Source organism: Mixophyes fleayi, chromosome 9 (assembly GCF_038048845.1).
Source record: "Mixophyes fleayi isolate aMixFle1 chromosome 9, aMixFle1.hap1, whole genome shotgun sequence".
In the NCBI taxonomy this organism is placed as follows: Eukaryota; Metazoa; Chordata; class Amphibia; order Anura; family Limnodynastidae; genus Mixophyes; species Mixophyes fleayi.
This window is the reverse complement of record NC_134410.1, coordinates 53,056,693-53,078,288: the sequence shown is the minus strand read 5'-3', so window position 1 is coordinate 53,078,288 and position 21,596 is coordinate 53,056,693.

The following is a 21,596-nucleotide window of genomic DNA, read 5'->3' as shown; positions in this document are numbered from 1 at the left end:
CAGGACCCACTTTGATAAAAGGAATTAACAAAATACAATCGCAGGTAGGAAATCAGGGCAGAAAGAGAAATAAACTAACTTTTAAGGCTGGATATATTATTGAAGTAAAAGCAGAATTCATAGTATTTTTATTATATCAAAACCAGCCATTTGGAAAAATTAGCAATGGAAGAGAATGACAGGCAAGGCAAAAGTATCTGCATAGGCTGTTGCAAATAAAACGCCAGCATATTCAATATAACAGTTGTTTTTTAAGTTTTCAAAACACTGCTCATCAAACTGGTGTATCGATTTAGGACCTCATAGCCAGTGATAAAAGGTTTTGAAACTAAATAGACTGATATAAATGAGAAAATGTTACTTGCATTATGGTCTGTAATGAGTGGTTTGGCAATCACAGCTCTACTGTACTTTGGCTTTGTGAAACTCTCAAACTGGTTTTTTTTCTGGAAACAGTGATGATTGAGTTCTGCAGTTAATCAAGTTGCAGTAATTATATGATTTTCTGAGACAATGTTTTTCATGAAAGACATTAACTTTGGACACTGTCCCGGAATGCACCAAATAAATTAATAGTTGCCTATGCTAGATGGGCACTATTATCTGTCAACTTTGTAATCAAGACAAGTCTACTATTTTCCCATTTACAGATACAATATATGTATAGATTCTGGCTACATGTAGTACAGACTACTCTCCATAAAATCCAGAATTTAATGTTGTAATAACACAAGTTAGTCACTAAAACAGAGTGTTTCCATTATTTTGCTTTCCAACAGTATGAAATGCATCTGCTTCCTAAAAGTAAAACGCTACAAGTAAGTTCAGAACAGAACAAGTTATCCATTAGAATTGACCCATAATGATATGTAAGGGACGATGGGAAGAGTTACCCTAGATGAAAAGAAATGTGTCCAAATACTCTAAACATCTAATGAAGCACAAATGTAAAACACTTTAAATACTCTTAGCATCATATATCATGTAACACATTCTAGTGCTAGCTTGCAAATGCTACAAGTTGATATTGGATTAGATTATGAGAAGAGTACCACAATCATAAGGAGCAGGTTATTGAACACCAAACAACTGTACCTTACACACAAGAGTTGCAAAATGAAAGCACTGTACTCTTGTGGAGATGACAAGAAGTATACTAATGGGAGCCAATCTTCCAAACATATTCTGGAGAGAAGCCATAATCACAGCAAATTACCATCAAATAAGCCTAATATTATCATTATGTTTCAATTATAATGCACGACAAAGGGTCCACAGTGCCTTACAGAAAGTAAAACAGTGCAACATTACAGTACAATACAGTATAATACAGTTCAATTTAATATACAAAAAACTGTACAATACACATCAATGAATAGCCAAACCAGCATCTATGACGTGCGTGGTGGGTATAACCAGAGCCGGATTTAGACCTCATAAGGCCCTAGGCAGGATACTGTTTTTGGGCCCCCTCCCTGAAACAATCCATAGCACTATATTTTTGCAGCCTACCATATACCCCTATAGTTACGTAGAAGTGAAAGCATGTGCCGCCGCATGCCTACCATATACCCCTATAGTTAAGAAGATGTGAAAGCATGTGCCGCCGCGCAGCGGCGGCACGCCGCCAAAGGAGGTGGGGGTGTGGCTTGCCTCTTTGGGGGCGTACCTAACATGTGAAAAGAGCAAGGCCACCCTGCTGCAGAAAAAGGCACCCCTAAATAATTACCGAGCAGTCCTGTTTTTTTAAGTAGTTGGGTCAAAACAACCTAATAAGTATTTAAGTCAGAACAGAAATATTAAATATTAATATTAAATTAAGTTGTTTGCAAAAATAATACGCATAAATCCAAGGATGTGCCCTTGTCACTTTTGTCCCTCAATCATCACACTGTGCCCATTTATTGCCACTTTTGTCCCTTCAAAATATCACCTTTGTGCCCTCTCACTGTCACCTCTGTTCCCCCTCACTGTGTCACCTCTGTGCCCTCTCATTGTGTCACCTCTGTGCCCTCTCACTGTGTCACCTCTGTGTCCTCTCACTGTGTCACCTCTGTGCCCTCTCACTGTGTCACCTCTGTGCCCTCTCACTGTGTCACCTCTGTGTCCCTCTCACTGTGTCACCTCTGTGTCCCTCTCACTGTGTCACCTCTGTGTCCCTCTCACTGTGTCACCTCTGTGTCCCTCTCACTGTGTCACCTCTGTGCCCCTTCATTATCACCTCACACTATGTGCCTCCGTTTTACTTACCTGTCTTTTTCTCTTTTGTATTCCACTTTTCTGTCTTCTGGTCTTCTTGTCTTCCTGTCTTCTTTTTTCTCCACCACGCAGCTCCTCGGTTAGTCCTCACACAGTGGCCGGAAACAGACTTTAAAAAAAAACAAAAAAACAGTCACGTGATCGCATGACAGGTCCCAGCAGTCTCTCCTCCTCTCTGTTTCCCCTGAATGAAGAGGAGAGACTGCCGGGACCTATCATGCGATCACGTGACTGTTTTTTTTTTTTTTTTAAAGTCTGTTTCCGGCCGCAGTCTCTTTTACTATGTCGGCGGACAGAGAAGTATGGCAGGCGGAGGGGAGCACTTCTCCGCCTTGCCTACCCCGCTCACCGCCAGTCCTGACTGGGCCCTCTGGGGACCGCTAGGCCCTAGGCAGTTGCCTAGGTTGCCTAGCGGGAAATCCGGCCCTGGGTATAACTTGAAGAGAGGGGTGCAAAATAAGGAGTCAGTACAAACTGATCCGGTGCCCAGAAGGATGGGCACAGGAAACAGGGACAGACTGAGGAAAGGAGAAAAGAAAAGGAAGGGTTTTGATGAGATGCACTATTCACATCCATATACTGGAATAGGGATTATGTAAAGGTCTCCAATATTAATATATAACTTTTATTCATTACTTATAAAATTACAGCGAAATATAAATTCAAATAGTGTGAAATTAAAATACAAGTGATTAAAATAAATTGATTGTCCCTTCAATAGTCTCTGTAATTTGTAATTTCTACGGGTAAAGAAAATTATGATCCCGTGAGAGTATATCGAGTAGCTTGATCCTAAATTCAAAATCAATAATCTAAATTCCAAAACCTCCTATTCCGTAGAAAAGAGGTTGTTCCTGCTCATATAGTGGAGATTTATTATACATTTTCTTAAGAATCTAAAATAGAACTTCATTAAGAGGACAATGCCGTATTCGGAGTTCCGTCCGGGTTATTAAAGTCAGACTAGCCTTAGTTGTGTCTATAAATTGGCAGTCTACATTATAATAAGTATTACGGCAAGTGTGAGGTTAAAGGAGATTAATCGATCAAATTGAAATCCTCCGTAATAGACTAATCTGATTATTGCTCCACTCATCCCCTTGAAGTTTATAAGATATTGTCCACACTATATACAATAAGCAGATAACTCGTATTTATAATAATCGCATTGATAATTGAATGAGCAAACAAGATATGCAAAGATCATTTATATAAGATCCAGGTATTATCCCTGTGTCGAGTATTTTGATCAAATACTAGTTTGCTCCGTACATGAACTGTTAGACTTTGTTTTTATAACTCTTGTCACATAGTACTTATAATATTGTGACTATGTAGCGAAGTACATCATTTATAAGATTTATTTCATCCATGTTAATGGGGCAAATCGCGAGCACATACAATAGTTATATAGTGGTTAAAGTGTATAACATTATGTATCTGTCACAAGGTATATTCCCAATGTGATTTGTCTCATACGATCTCTTGAGACAGAACATCATTTTTTATTATTTTTTTTGTGCCTGTTCAAATGAACAAATCATGCTCATCATTCCGATCTGTCTCATTCAATTCCTAGCAGTGAATCGTGAGTACACGCTACAAATTATGCTCAGTTAGCGGCACATGTTTTCATTAGGGATATGAATCATTGCAGACATTCAACACATCGTTGTTCTAGTTAATATAAGAGTCTAACAGTTCTAACTATAGGATTGCAACTACTATCTAATATAAGTTGGACATAAAAGAGGGAGAATCAGTGAAACCAACGCGCGTTTCGCTGATATAGCTTGTTCACGGCTAACCCGCTTGTCCGTTTGGCGGGGGTTTTTAAATAAAAATTGACCAATCCGAGCGTCAGAAACGGAAAACTGTCTGATTGATTGCTATGTCTCAAATTTCTTATCAATACTTAAATACTTTTAGGATCCAGCAGAAAGGAGAAATGGCTTAACAATTAGGTAAGTGAAAGATAATTAAAATATTATATCCAATGGATAACGCTTATTTATAAGAGATACATGTAATAATTACGTTCCACCGTACAGGGCTAATAGGAAATAATATTCCTTATGAACATGTGGTTAAACATATTTGATAGTTATAGTGATGGAGCTCTAGGGAACAGGGTTCTTAATGGCATTACAACCCACAGTTTAATAAGTACAAACTACTTGTGTTTATTTAAGGGGAGGAAAAATATTATATGTGGCATATGATAAAAAAGAGACTGATGGGGATAGGCAAAAGATAATTATTTTTCCAAATGCAAGGCATAAGTGTTTATGCATCGCTATAGTATTGGTTGTAGATTGTAAATAAATATTATAAAAATGTTTTTATCAAAAACGGTGAAAACGATACCGTGTAATTAAATAGATCAATTATATTGATAAAGAGAATTGATGCATAAAATAATAATGATACTCAAAAATATTGTGAAAAAGAAGGAAAGTATAAACGTGCTAAATTTTTTGTGCTAAACTTTTATATTTATAAGGTCTATGTTGAATATCCCCTAGTGAAATTAGCTTTGTGATAAGTGCTACTATTTGTATTAATATAATTTAGTGTAATATCTGGTGAAGATAAATACAATCTGTTTAGTTCAATTATTGTCATACCAAACTATTATAAAATACGTGCAAAACTTGAACACTCGACTATAATCTCATTCTATTTTGGTGTAATTTTATTTATCTTTTGTTTTTTGTTTTTTTTATTATTTTATTTTTTATTTTTTATATTTTTTAATTTTTATTTTATTTATTGTTTTTTATTTGTTTTTGTGTTTATTTTGTATATAGTTTCCACATAGTGTCACCAGTCTACCCCACAGATCATCCACAAGAAACACTCCCAAGGTGAGTACCTGTTTATAGAAATACAGTATCATTTGTATTTTCATTTAGACCTTTAGGTTGTAATGTATCCATTAAAAAGATCAATCTTGCTTCTCTTCTTAACAATTCCTGTTTAAGATCACTACCCCTAATTCCCAACTTGACATGTTCCATACCAAATGCTGATAAATGATTAGGATCACTTTGGTGCGTTTTCAAAAAGTGTTTTGCCACTGTTGTTAATTTTCTAAATTTTTTGACATCCTGTTCAGCGTTTCTGATGTTACCTATGTGCTCCAACAGTCTCTGCTTTAGAGGCCTGCTCGTCATGCCTATGTATTTTATTCCACAGGTGCATGTCAGACAGTAAATTGTCCCTTTAGTTTCACAATTTATAAAGGATTGTATGTAATGAATATTATCATATCGATCAATAAAATGTTTAGTTTTTTTGACAAATTTACAAGCCTTGCATCTCCCACAGGCATAACAGCCTGTGATTTTTCCGGTGGTTAATTGAATCTCAGTTTTGTCATCGAAATGACTTCGAACTAATAAATCCTTGAGATTCTTAGATCGTCTCCAACTCATAGGTATCTTATCTCCTAAGACCTCTCGTATATCAGGATCTAGTTTTAATATATGGCTGTGCTTCTGCAATATATTTTGTATATCCCTCCACTGGCTGTTAAAACTGCCAACAAACCTCACTTTATCATTGGTGGGTTGAGTTCTTCTTTGAGGGAAAACTAGTTGGTCCCTATTGGTCCCCTTGGTCTCTTTATATGTTCTTTTTAGGAGTTTGTGGCTATAGTCTCTCTGTTATAATCTCTTCTTTAATTCTTTTGCTCTTCTTTCGAAGGTTTCAGTTTGACCACAATTCCGTTTGGTCCTCAAATATTCTCCTTTTGGAACACCTCTTATAGTGGAGGGTAGGTGAGAGCTTGTTGCGTAGAGGAGACTATTAGTTGCTGTTATCTTTCGAAAAAAATATCTGTAGTGAGCTCATTATTTTCTGTAACAAGAATGGTCAGATCCTAAAAATTGATTTTCTCCATGTTCATCTCATAGGTTAATTTTAAATTAATTTCATTTATATTTAGATGATTCATAAATTCGATAAACAGATATTTCTGTCCTTCCCAAATCAAAAAGATGTCATTTATGAATCTGAACCAAACAGTTATGTACTTCGTAAATTTCTCATTCTCCTCAACAAAAACGACCTCTCTTTCCCACCATCCCAGATAGATGTTGGCATAAGTGGGGGCACATGTTGTCCCCATTGCCGTACCTCGTATCTGCAGGAAAAATCGTCTGTCAAATGTAAAATAATTGTTTTCCAAAATGAATTTTAGTAGATCCAAAATAAAGTTATTTTGGTCAGATTAAATTCTCATTTCCAAATAGTGACGGACTGCCTGTAGTCCTACATGATGTTTAATACTGCTGTAAAGTCCTTCTATATCGCAGGTACAAAGCCAGGTGTGCTCTTTTACAGTTATGTTTTGTATTTTCCCAATTATGTCCATAGAATCCCGGATATACGAAGGTAATGTATACACAAATTCCCTTAATTGGTTATCAATATAAATACTCGCCTTTTCTGTTAAATTACATATCCCTGAGACTATAGGTCTTCCTGGTGGTTTCTTGTCGCTCTTATGAATTTTGGGTAGAATATAGAACGTTGATATTTATGAGTTCTCTACCTACAGAAAATCATAATCTTTTTTGGATATTACACCATTGTCAAAAGCATTTTTAATTAGGTCCTGATAATTTTTAAGAAAAAGATTAGTAGGGTTAGTTGGTAATTTCCTGTATCATTTTACATCATTCAATTGGCTGTACACCTCTGCTTTGTATTCCTTGATGGTTATAAAAACAAAGTCTAACAGTTCATGTACGGAGCAAACTAGTATTTGATCAAAATACTCGACACAGGGATAATACCTGGATCTTATATAAATGACTTTTGCATATCTTGTTTGCTCATTCAATTATCAATGTGATTATTATAAATACGAGTTATCTGCTTATTGTATATAGTGTGGACAATATCTTATAAACTTCAAGGGGATGAGTGGAGCAATAATCAGATTAGTCAATTACGGAGGATTTCAATTTGATTGATTAATCTCCTTTAACCTCACACTTGCCGTAATACTTATTATAATGTAGACTGCCAATTTATACACACAACCAAGGCTAGTCTGACTTTAATAACCTGGACGGAACCCCGAATACGGCATTGTCCTCTTAATGAAGTTCTATTTTAGATTCTTAAGAAAATATATAATAAATCTCCACTATATGAGCAGGAACAACCTTTTTTTCTACGGAATAGGAGGTTTTGGAATCTAGATTATTGATTTTGAATTTAGGATCAAGCTACTCGATATACTCTCACAGGATCATAATTTTCTTTACCCGTAGAAATTACAAATTATAGAGACTATTGAAGGGACAATCAATTTATTTTAATCACTTGTATTTTAATTTCACACTATTTGAATTTATATTTCGCTGTAATTTTATAAGTAATGAATAAAAGTTATATTTTAATATTGGAGACCTTCACATAATCCCTATTCCAGTATATGGATGTGAATAGTGCATCTCATCAAAACCCTTCCTTTTCTGTCCTTTCATTACTTTAATCTTACCTATGGGCTATGATGCACCCCTCGTTTAATAAGGAGACATAATTTTGGAATTATTATTATTTGTACAATCTTAGAGGGTATTTTTCACTCCACACATTTGGTGGGACCGCATCCATTTCCCTTATCCCTACTATTTGAAAGGAGAGAAGACACAGGTGTGCTTGTTTCAAAGGTAATGAAGGAGGAGGACATGAGGGAAGAGGGTCCTGTTCACAGTAGCTTACAATACAGCTTACCATCAAAATTAGGAAGTAGTAAAGAAAACAATAAAAAGCAAAAAACATTCCAACTTGGGGCTACAGAGCAACAAAATGCATTTTGGTAGGATTCATTGAACTAAGAAAAGCTTACAGAATTCTGTATTTTAAATCTGCGTAGTGACAATAAGTCATGTGACTAAACAAGGAGTTCATTTCACCTGAACCAGCTTACACCTCATTACTCACAAAGTATGGATTATAAAAACGTGCTTTTCTAGGTGTTTGGTTCCCCAGATTTCCCAATTATGTTTTTAATCATATATTTATTATGTAATTGTTTAAACTTGGTATATAATATATTCTTAAGATTCTGACATATCTGACAGAGCATGGGGGTTTCCTGTCCTTTGTTTATCTGTTATATATGAAAACCTGGATATATCAAAACTGCTTAACCTGTGTAAACATAAATGTGACAAAATATGAAAGAATACATAAAAATCAAATAAAAGTGTACAAAAATGGTTTCAAAGAAAATACCAAAAACGAAAAATCTTCAAATAAAGTTTACCTAACTAAATCCTCCCAAGACAATCTTTAACACAAGTGGAAAAAAAAGATTAATTCCTTACTGTGATAGAGTGTCTTAGTGTACAATATTCTGTATTACTTTTTGTTTTTGCGGTGGCGCAGCCTGTGGAGAGAGAAAAGGGAAGGGGAGAGAAAAGAAGAGAGAGAGGGGGGGAGTGAGAGAGGGGGGAGGGTGTGGGGGGGCAGATATTTGTGTGTGGAGAACACAGAATGGGCTGGTACCTTCAATATACTTTGGGGCTTGAAGTGATTTATAGCTCTTTTGCCGGTGTAAGTCTAAAGCTCTTTGCCCTGTTTACAGCCCTATTTGCACTGTATATTGTGGGGGTTAGGTACCTCCTTTGAGGGGTGTGGCTAATGGTATGAGTGGGGGGTTAAAGAGCTCTTATATGGCTAGAGCTGAATATAGAGGCAGTATGTATTGTGAGGGCCTCTAATTTATGTACTGTGATGCGTTTTAAGTGTTTGAATTGGGCGCTAAAATGGACTATGTGTGGTGGTCAGTGGGGGTGGGGGGTGGTAATGTGTATTGTGCGGGTGTGTAACTTTTGCTTGGGAAGCTCTTATAAGAGCAGTTTGATAGTTGTCAGGCAGTCTCTCTGTCCTGGAATGTGGGCGCTGCAGTCAGAGGGTTTCTGTAGCGTGTCCCGAGCGGTGTTGTGGCTGTAGTTGAAACAGGGATGCTTTTTCGCCTGGCAGACGCTTGTACCGGACTTCCGGTTTTGGTGGAGCGCACTCTGCGTTTCACTGCGGGCTCAGTTTTCTCCCTAGTTTCCCTGCTTACCCCTTCGGTCCTGGAGAGTTATGTGAAGTATGGTTCCAGGGTAGAGGTGAGTATTCAGGGAGTCGCTTTGTGGGGTGTGTAGGGTCCAACGCGTTTCGTCCTTAGACTTCGTCGGGGATGTGTCTTCACTGTTTGCTTGTGTTTTTATACTGAAAAGGTTTTCTGGAAAGGAGGGGGGAAAGAGCGGGAGGGCGGGGTGGGGGCGCTAATGAACTATTGGGTCTGTGGTTAAAAGTGGAGAATTGTTATGGAGCATGTTTTAATATGCTGGGGGCTTATAAGTGGCGTTATATGATGTGCTTATTTGGAGCTAACAGCACTAGTAAGCTGGACGTGAGTAGCGGTTGCGGGCTGGCCGCTGAGTATGCTAAATGTGGTCCTATTTTTATTTTGGTTGGGGTTTTGGATTTTATCGGGTGCGTAGCGTTGGGGTATCATTAAATTATATGGTTTTGAGATTGGGGACCTGTGTAGCTATGGGGCACTCATATATATTAAAGCCTTATAAGCTTATGGGAGCTTTTTATTGGCTGGCAGCTGGGGGTAGGGAGTGGGTGGGGGATGACAAGTAGGCGGATTTTAGGGTTAACGTGCATGGCTTTATTAAGGTTACATTTGTGTTGGACTAATATTATACGTTTGTGATCTTTATATTTAGGGTTTTAAACGGTGTGTAATAGGGGTGCTGTGTAATTGGAATATAAGGTAGATTACGTAAATGGGGGGGGTTTGGGGTTTATGAGGGGATAGGTGTAACTTATAAATGTGGATATGGGTTAATTTATTAAGATACTAGAATGTCCGTTAAAGGTAGATTGGGTTGTTTAAGGTATCGGTATTCACCGATTTGGTGACGGAGAATTTGTTATTGGGGCTAGCCGCTGCTTGTTCGGATTATTTATAAGGTGAAGCGGGTCCCTATTGTTATCTCCGCTATCTTCTAATAAGGGTATTTATTCATTTTTAATTACTTTGATATAGTTGGGATTAAGTATAGTGCGATGAACTAATAAATGTAGGGGCATAATATTTTAGAATGGTAATCACTTTGGGAGCTTGTTAGTGGGTGGATAATGGGGAATTGAGGGGTGGTTGGGGGATGGACCGACTTTTTATGTGCTTTGAGAGGCCTAGTGACTTTGATGCTAATATTAATGGATGTAGTATGTGATGTATGTAAGGATGGTGGTGTTATATTTGGGTTGGGTGTTGGGGTGTATATTGAGGGGTGGAGTGTTATGTCAAATTTATTTTGTGGGGGGGTGGCCTGACTAGAATTGTAATTATTTTTATTTTTAATTTTTAATTTACAATTTAATTTAAGTTTAAATTTAGTTTAAGTTAATGATTAGATTTATATTTGGTTTGTTGTTGTTTAATCAAGATAGTGGGGGCCCGAAGGGGTTCCTGTGTTTGCTGTTTGTGAGTGGAGTATTATGGGTATTCTGTATTACATTATGCATCCCCTTGTAATAAAGGTATTGTTGGATTGGTTTGCCTGTGTGATTCATGAACCCTATGGACCGGGATCTCCCGGTTAGCTCAAACTTTAATATACTGGTATCCTGACTAAAGATGAGTGGGCTCGGATTTCGCTAATCCGAGCCCACCCAAACAGTGCGGATCCAACGGGATCGTAGCACTGTTCGGGTACTTCCGGCCGCCAAAGCAATCCAAAACGAGGCTATGACATCCAAGTCTCGCGTCTGATCTCGCGAGACTCGGATGTCATAAATTCCCCGCTCGCGGCCGCCATCTTCATTCTCCCTGTGATCACTGAAGAGGGAGGTTGTTTGGGAGACCCTGTCCTAGTTAGTTTTGTTCAGTGGTTATTTGGGAGATCCTGTAGTACTTTGTCCAGTGCTCTCTCCTGCTGAGTCCAGTGGTGCTGTGTCCTGTGCTCTGTCCTGCTGAGTCCAGTGGTGCTTTTGTCCTGTGCTTTGTTCTGCTAAGTCCATAGTAATTTTATAATTATTAAAAAATCATAAAAAAAATTCTTGCAGTCCAGAAATATTAGTACTGCTATATTTACCTACGTTCACTGTTCTTGCAGTCCAGAAATATTAGTACTGCAATATTTACCTACGTTCACTGTTCTTGCAGTCCAGAAATATTAGTACTGCTATATTTACCTACATTCACTGTTCTTGCAGTCCAGAAATATTAGTACTGCTATATTTACCTACGTTCACTGTTCTTGCAGTCCAGAAATATTAGTACTGCTATATTTACCTACGTTTACTGTTCTTGCAGTCCAGAAATATTAGTACTGCAAAATTAAAATACATTCACTGTTCTTGCAGTCCAGAATTATTAGTACTGCTATATTTACCTACGTTCACTGTTCTTGCAGTCCAGAAATATTAGTACTGCTATATTTACCTACGTTCACTGTTCTTGCAGTCCAGAATTATTAGTACTGCAAAATTAAAATACGTTCACTGTTCTTGCAGTCCAGAAATATTAGTACTGCTATATTTACCTACGTTCACTGTTCTTGCAGTCCAGAAATATTAGTACTGCTATATTTACCTACGTTCACTGTTCTTGCAGTCCAGAAATATTAGTACTGCAAAATTAAAATACGTTCACTGTTCTTGCAGTCCAGAAATATTAGTACTGCTATATTTACCTACATTCACTGTTCTTGCAGTCCAGAAATATTAGTACTGCTATATTTACCTACGTTCACTGTTCTTGCAGTCCAGAAATATTAGTACTGCTATATTTACCTACGTTCACTGTTCTTGCAGTCCAGAAATATTAGTACTGCTATATTTACCTACGTTTACTGTTCTTGCAGTCCAGAAATATTAGTACTGCTATATTTACCTACGTTCACTGTTCTTGCAGTCCAGAATTATTAGTACTGCAAAATTAAAATATGTTCACTGTTCTTGCAGTCCAGAAATATTAGTACTGCTATATTTACCTACGTTCACTGTTCTTGCAGTCCAGAAATATTAGTACTGCTATATTTACCTACGTTCACTGTTCTTGCAGTCCAGAATTATTAGTACTGCAAAATTAAAATACGTTCACTGTTCTTGCAGTCCAGAAATATTAGTACTGCTATATTTACCTACATTCACTATTCTTGCAGTCCAGAAATATTAGTACTGCTATATTTACCTACGTTCACTGTTCTTGCAGTCCAGAAATATTAGTACTGCTATATTTACATACGTTCACTGTTCTTGCAGTCCAGAAATATTAGTACTGCTATATTTACCTACGTTCACTGTTCTTGCAGTCCAGAATTATTAGTACTGCAAAATTAAAATACGTTCACTGTTCTTGCAGTCCATAAATATTAGTACTGCTATATTTACCTACGTTCGCTGTTCTTGCAGTCCAGAAATATTAGTACTGCTAAATTAAAATACGTTCACTGTTCTTGCAGTCCAGAAATATTGATACTGCTATATTTACCTACGTTCACTGTTCTTGCAGTCCAGAAATATTAGTACTGCAAAATTAAAATATCTTCACTGTTCTTGCAGTTCAGAAATATTAGTACTGCTATATTTACCTACGTTCACTGTTCTTGCAGTCCAGAAATATTAGTACTGCTATATTTACCTACGTTCACTGTTCTTGCAGTCCAGAATTATTAGTACTGCAAAATTAAAATACGTTCACTGTTCTTGCAGTCCAGAATTATTAGTACTGCAAAATTAAAATATCTTCACTTTTCTTGCAGTTCAGAAATATTAGTACTGCTATATTTACCTACGTTCACTGTTCTTGCAGTCCAGAAATATTAGTACAGCTATATGTACCTACGTTCACTGTTCTTGCAGTCCAGAAATATTAGTACTGCTATATTTACCTACGTTTGCTGTTCTTGCAGTCCAGAAATATTAGTACTGCTAAATTAAAATATGTTCACTGTTCTTGCAGTCCAGAAATATTAGTACCAGAGATTTAACTATAATGGAGTACAAAAATTTGGAGGATAAAGTAGGGAAAGATCAAGACCCACTTTCTCCTAATGCTGAAGCTGCTGGCACTAGTCATGACATCGACGATGAAATGCCATCAACGTCGTCTGCCAAGGGCGAAGCCCAATCTCCTAGTAGAAGGCATGTAAAATCCAAAAAGCCAAAGTTCACTAAAATTAGCAAAAAAAGAAAATTGAAATCATCCGAGGAGAAACATAAACTTGCCAATAGGCCATTTACGACACGGAGTGGCAAGGAACGGCTTAGGCCCTGGCCCATGTTCATGACTAGTGATTCAGCTTCACCCAAGGATCTAAGCCCTCCTCCTCCCCCCCTCTAAAAAATTTAAGGGACTTAAGCTGCCATCAACAACACAGCATACAACTCTGCCTTCTAAAGAGATGGCATCACAAATCCCCAAGGCGAGACCAAGGGTGTTGGTGGTTGCGAAGCCTGATCTTCCCATCACTGTACGGGAAGAGGTGGCTCCTTCCACCATTTGCAGCACGCCCTCTGCATACGCTGGAAGGATCACCCACAGTCCAGTTACAGATTTGGCTAATGAAGGTGTCAATGTTGCACACCGGGAGGAGGATATTGATGTAGCTGGCGCTGAGGAGGAACTTGACGAGGAGGATGCTGATGTGGTTATCTTAAATGACGCACCAGGAGGGGACACAGTTGTTGTCCATGAGATAAAAAAGCACATCGTCATGCCTGGTCAGAAGACCAAAAAATCCACCTCTTCGGTCTAGAGTTATTTTTATCCCAATCCGGACAACAAATGCATGGCAATATGTACCTTATGTAAAGCTCAAATAAGCAGGGGTAAGGATCTTGACCACCGAGGGACACCCTCCCTTATACGCCACCTGAAGAACCTTCATAATTCAGCGTTTAGTTCAGGACCTGTGGCTAGGACCGTCAGCAGTCCAGATACACCTAAATCCCTTGGTCCTGTTGTATACACACCACCAACACCCTCCTCGTCAACTTCCTCCACGATCTCCATCAGATATAATCCTGCAGGCCATGTCACCAGCATGACTGAGTCCTCTTCAATCCGGGATTCATCCGAGGAATCCTGCAGCGGTACACCTACTACTGCCGCTGATGCTGTTGCTGCTAGTAGTCGGTCATCTTTCTAGAGGGGAAGTCGCAAGAACGCTATGTCTTTCACCAAACAGTTGACCGTCCAACAGTCGTTTGCCATGAGCACAAAGTACGACAGTAGTCACCCTATTGCAAAGCGGATAACTGCGGCTATAACAGCTATGTTGGTGTTAGACGTGTGTCCAGTGTCCGCCATCAGTGGAGTGGGATTTAGATGGTTGATGGAGGTATTGTGTCCCCGGTACCAAATCCCGTCTAGATTCCACTTCACTAGGCAGGCGATACGCGGGATGTACAGAGAAGTACAAACAAGTGTCCTCAGTGCTCTGAAAAATGCGGTTGTACCCACTGTCCACTTAACCACGGACATGTGGACAAGTGGTTCAGGGCAAACTAAGGACTATATGACTGTGACAGCCCACTGGGTAGATGCATCACCTTCCGCAGCAAAAACAGCAGCTGCATCAGTAGCAGCATCTCCACAACGGCTGCTCGTTCCAAGGCAGGCAACGTTGTGTATCACCGATTTTAATAAGAGGCACAACGCTGACAACCTCTTAGAGAAACTGAGGGAAATAATCTCGCAGTGGCTTACCCCACTTAGACTCTCATGGGGATTTGTGGTGTCAGACAACGCCAGTAACATTGTGCGGGCATTACATATGGGCAATTTCCAGCACGTCCCATGTTTTGCCCACACCGTTAATTTGGTGGTGCAGCATTACCTGAAGAGTGACAGGGGTGTGCTGGAGATGCTTGCGGTGGCCCGCAAAATTGCTGGACACTTTCGGCATTCTGCCAGTGCCTACCGCAGACTCGAGCAACATCAAAAAAGGCTGAACCTGCCCTGCCATCCCCTCAAACAAGAGGTTGTGACGCGCTGGAACTCCACCCTCTATATGCTGCAGAGGATGGAGGAGCAGCAAAAGGCCATTCAAGCCTACACAGCCACCTACGATGGGCCACGTGTTTGTGCCGCCCACTTGTGTCGCTTAGCTTAGACATCCAGCTACCTGGGTGCAACCTTTTGGACTAAAAACAATATTGTGAGGTGTGAGGTGTTCACAATAGACTAGAAATTAGTGGAAATGAATGTTATTGAGGTTAATAATAGTGTAGGAGTAAAAAAAAAAAACGAAATATGGATTTTAGCACTTTTTATGCTTTTTAAAAAAAAAATCAGAACCCAAAACCCAAAATTAGAACCAAAACCTTTCGTGGGGTGTTTTGGCAAAACAAATCAGAACCCAAAACCTCAAGCTAATCAGAACCCAAAACCCAAAACACCAAAAGTGGCCGGTGCACACCCTTAATCCTGACAAACCATAGTGTATATTTTGATCAGTCTACATCACCAAAAATGACACCAACAATCTAAACACAATAGTAGTGTTAGCATAAAAGTAAGTTGATTTGTTGCATAAGCAAGAAACATGGACAATGACTAAATTAACAAAAGGGCACACAGAAATGATATTTATATAAATTATACTGCAAACTGAAAAGTTGATCATTACCAAGCTATGCAAGTTGCCAGAGTTTATTTACAAACATTTTGTCAATGCTATGATGAAACATTTGCTCCAGAGGTAACACAGGGAACCATGAGAATGTTGGCATATAAGAGCGCTTTCGCTCCGTCTCCCCTGCTGCATTGCTATGGCAACCGCAGCACGACCCCCTATGGTCTAGTGAAGAAACAGGAAGTGGGGGGGCACTTCCTGTCTGACCAGTACAAATAATGGACGCAGTACTGTTAGCTGCTCTCTGTATGTATGTATATATTTATATATATATAAGTCCGCCCAACGCACATAGAAGGTGACCGGAGGCTCCCCACTACTTAAATATATAAGGGAGTACTCTGTATGCCCACAATATCCTGCACAGACCTGCAAATAGAGAACCACCAAGTATATTACCAACCTGCCTGCTGTACTACAAGTTACCAACTATGAGTAGCTGCATCTGTTGCGCTGCATCATCTTTAACAAACAGAAACCTGTTTGAGTTACAGAAGCGTTGTGGCATAACATCCACATTAACACCGCCGAACACCTTTATCAACATCAAAAGTTATAACCAACAGAGAACACTCTTATGCATCATAGCCAACAAATTTACATGTATACCAGTGGTGCTTAATTGGGGATGTTAGTCATCACGCTAGATTTTTAACAGAATATGATTTTTAATGTACGCATTCAAATAGAGTTTGGAAAATGCACAATTCTAATGTGCTTAGTTAGTATCATTTCCACAACTGGCAAAGGCAGTATGGTAGATTGTGATACCATTTGCCAACACTTACCTGTGTGAAATGGGATTTTCATCACTTTTGCATATAAAAACAAAGGCAAGAAACCTCCTAAATGTGAGTGATTACATGAGTTTAACTATTTCTGAAAAGTGTCCTGCTTCAAGAACATTATTATTATTATTATTATTAATAGGCAAAGGCAAAAAAAAACTATTAAGAATGAATCCTATGTTTAAATTGTAAAGTTGCAATAAATTTATGTTAAAATCTTTTAACCTAAAACAGCCCATATTTCCCATAGGTCTTAGTGCAATAGTATGGGTGTATATTTAGAAAATGATGCATACAAAAGATATACTAAAAACTAGTACCCTGAATCAACACATAGCAAATACTAGATAACAAATAACTGAATACAATTGGGAGAACTGTCAGGTGAAATCCAAAATAGGAGCATGTGGCAGACAGAATAATAGGGGGTCACAAACTTTGGTCAGGGAAGGTGTCAGACAAGGACAATCTGTAAACATGCTAAGAGCATTGCAAGTAGTAAACAAGAATGGTCAATAAAAAAGCAGGGTCAAAAATCCAATAGGTAACAAAACAGATCCAGAGTAACAGGTAATTAGAGTGTGCTCCCCACAGCATTATAAAACCACCTGGAACCAGTCCCAATATGTCAATCAACCCAGCCCTCACAGTGCTAGTCAGTGCTGCTAAGTATCTGAGTGCCAGGGAAATAAAATCATGTCAAGACAACTGATGTAAACAGTGGATATAGGCTTAGATGTGTCAGAATGCCTCAATCTGCCACTGGTTATTTCCCAACCTTTGGTCATAATCCTGACAGTCGGTCGGTTACTGACAGCTTGTCAGGTAGTCAGTTAATCAGTCAGTATAGTAACAAAATGGTAGTTAATTAGTCTAACTATTAGCAGCCTGTCAATTAGTTGGTTTTTTAACAGTAATTTAACAGTAGACAGTTAATTTATAAAGTAGAGAGTCAGGTAGTCAGACAGTCAGAGTAAATAGGTAAATAGAAATGAAGGCTGGAGTTGTATCTGTATCAAAACTATTTACATTATACAGGTGGCAGGACCTGGCCATTACCGCTTTACAACCATCAATCTTACTGTGGCCATTAGGACTGACGTAATTTCTTGCTGGAGACATTTCTCAAAGTCGTATTTTACATGTGACGGTAATTAAGTGTGGGGGAAATACTGCATGTCTGTTATATGGTAAGTCTATATTTAGTGCTTGTCTGCCTTATAGTAATCGCTATTTTTACATCGTTCTAAGGTTTGTTGGCATTCTGGCAGCTAAATTAATGACTACTACCGGTCTTGATGCTAGATATTTGTTTGATAGGCAAGAAGAAAAATGGCCAGGCAATGAGTTTAATAGAACAAACTTGTTTTCCATTATTATTACACAAATATATACTGTACATATCTTGAGATATGCACATAAACATGATTTTTTTCACATGAGTATTTTCCTTAGTATGGTCTATATGCTTCCAACCTTTAAATGGGACCCGATATTTTTAATTTAAGTCCTGAAAATAAAATATCTGTCCTAGATGTTAATCTCACAGGAAACTTAGGGCTTGTATTCAGTTGGGCAAACCCTAATAAAAATGTATCCTGAATTTGATGCATCACTAGTTAGTTGTCTTCACAATTTTAACATCAGTTAATATCTTGACAGGTTAGGAACTTACAAGTGACAATCATTGCATGAAAAGCAGCATATAGAATGCAAATGATTCTGAATTGCTCAATAATTTTTTGAGAAGTAACTCATTGAGAATATTGCATCAGAGCAGAGGAAATAAGGGTCAGGAGAAATGAGAAATATAAGGTAATAAAAAGTGTGATACACTTCTATTAGGATTTGATTAATCTCTTGTTGTCTGACCTTTTCTGCATTACTGAACAAGCAGTGACTGATACTACATAGTATATGCACCATAATTTCATGTCTTTTCACCAGGGGGATTCCTCCCCTGGTCTATAGATATTGTTGGAGGTAGCAAAACAACTGTAAATGACTGTGCCTCAAATATCAATTACTAGGAAAGCATCCAATTTCTGTTAATATCATAATACAGAAAGGAGCAAGGGAATCATTACATTACAGGACAGAAAATAGAAATACATTTTATATATGTTCCATGTAATGAGATGAGAGAAATTGCAACATAAGCCTTATACAGAAATGCACAGAACTGAACATATTAAATTGTGCCCAAGTCATACATAAAATAAAGCAATTTAAATGTGCGTAATATATATTTGATTATTAGTATGTCGTCATTGAATTAACCATTCTTTTTTGTATTTCTTAAATATTGTACCAGCAAATCCAGCTATTAGAATTGTGCAGTTTGTATGTAAAGATGTATGTATACTTAAATACATGTTAAAAGAGACATACAGATAAAATAGCAAAAATAAAGTATATGGAAAAAAACAAAATGCTTCTATTAATCATCAGAATTGCACAATATGCATCTGAAGTGCGTCAATAAATCCACAGTGGCAAAAATCCAACTGGCCTGGTAATGAGATATAGATTGATGACCTCCATATTGCTCAGATGGTACTATTCTGTCATAAGAAGGTCCTTGTAACCTTGACCCACCATGGAGTGATTTTATAAAGAGGCAGAAAACAAAAAGAAAGCAAAACAAAAAAACACGGCTGTCTCTGGCAGTTTTTTACCTTTACAAAGAAGTGGCTATTGAAGTTTATTTTTTAACACAATAAAAGCAGTTTGGAGTCATGTTAAGATCATAAGTTGAAACCCACTGTTCCACCGATTGTTTTGAACAAAACATGAGTCTTTGGTCAGAAATATACAGTAACAATCATGAAATTGAAAGCAAAGTTAAACAATAGATTTGTACAGTTGGTAAATGCTCACAGTTGTATTTTTTAAAACAATATATAAAAACCAATATATAAAAAGAATTATAAGAAATATAAATTTGTAAACCCAACTCAGTGAAACTGGACAATGTTATGCTGACGGTCTGTTCACAAACTCACAGAACTAGTTAACGGAGGTCTTCACCTTTAGCAGCTTCCTTTCCCATAGAGCTTTATACGCTCACCAGTACTCAGATGCCCCCAGGACTTAACTCCAGATGTAGTGTAAGTTTGTAATACAAAACCGTAGCGGCAGGCCAGGGGGCAGCGTAGATGGCAGCGGATGGTCAGACGGAAGCTGAGGTCAGAGGTCACTAGCAAGCAGAATAATCAGGTAACACGCCAAAGGTCAGGGTCACAGGCAATACAGCAGGGTCCAAGGTACAGGCAAACAGATCAGGGTCACAGGCAAGCAGGCAAAGTCCAAGGTACAGGCAGGGGTCATACACAGAAGTTCAATCCAGAAGGTATACACCAAACAGCACAGGAGCAGGTTATCAGACAGGGAACTGGACACTATAACCGGCAGGGAGCCTAAACCCTCCCTGCCTAAATACAGATGCTAGCCAATGGAAACAGGGGAGGAGAATCAGCCACAGGGGCTGTAAATAGAGGACACCTGCTAAATTGTGCACATGCCCGGCTGCACCTAATGCCGGGACGCGGCACTACTTATTGCAGCGTCCCGACCGTGGCCTAGGCAACGGCCAGGACGAGACCCGGAAGTGACATCCCGGTCGTCATAGCGACGGCCTGGACGCAGGTGAGAGAGTCGCGGCGGCTGAGCACCGCCACAGCTCGTACCAGACAGATGTCATTTATTGAGCTCTAGATGGCTGTGGTTGCAATTGCACACAAACATAGTCTGTGTGATTAGCCCTTGTGTGAGTTCTCCAGGCATCACTACTGACTGCTCATTAGCTATGCACTTGTTCTGCACATCTGAGTGTTAGTTAAATTAAGTAAAGGAACAGTATCGGGGCAAAAGTGTACCCATTAACATGCACGCACATTGTGCAAACAGGGCCTTTTCATTAACTAATCTGGAGGTTTTGATAAGCCAACTTTACTTATGGAAATACAAGAGTTGCATTCCATGAGGTTTTAGATACAGCTGCTGAACACATCTCCACTTCTCCCACTGAATTAAAAAAGGGCTATATTGTCCATAGATGTTGTATGCTGCCTCATGTTTATAGTCCTGCCCCTCAAATGATGTAGCATATGTCCCCAGTTTATGTCAGACACAGATCACAAACACTTGCGCCCATTTTTTTATCCATTTGTTTTATGTGCAACAAATGCATTCGCTATTAGACATGAATAAAACTCAAAAAAACAGGCAAAATGCATTGGTCGATTACCCAAAGCATTGTTTTCATGACTCCTGGATTAACAAATACGTTTCGGTACTCGATGTACAAAAAAAACAGGAGGCAGCAATCATTTTTTGGAGAAATCTCCAAAATGAAATTCTGTAATGATTTGTTGACGCTGATGGTAGGTTACATATTTTGGACATGACAATTAAAACAGAATGGTTCACTCTCCTGAATATTTATGTCCGAACTACCTATATCGCGATTTCTATGCCTCGCTCTCTGCCTTTTTACAACAACGTGACACCCCAAATCTAATTTTTAGAGGTGACTTCAACTCAGTCTCTGAATCCCCAGGTAGATAAGTCATCCTTCCCTTCTCATCCATCTGGTTCTCAATAGGAACATATTCATCTTTTGAACACAGACACACTCTTACTGACCTGTGGGGATTTTAAAACCCTACTGACAAGACTTACATGTTTCATTCCCCTGTCCATTGCACCTTTTCTAGGATCAATTATTTTTTAGTGGCTTATCACTTACTCCCCAGACTACATTCTACTAATCTACTAATAGTATTTTGATTTAAAACCATGCCCTTATATTTGTTACCCTTATGGCTCGCACTTACTCCCTGAACTATTCTCATGGAAATTTCTATTTTTAACAATC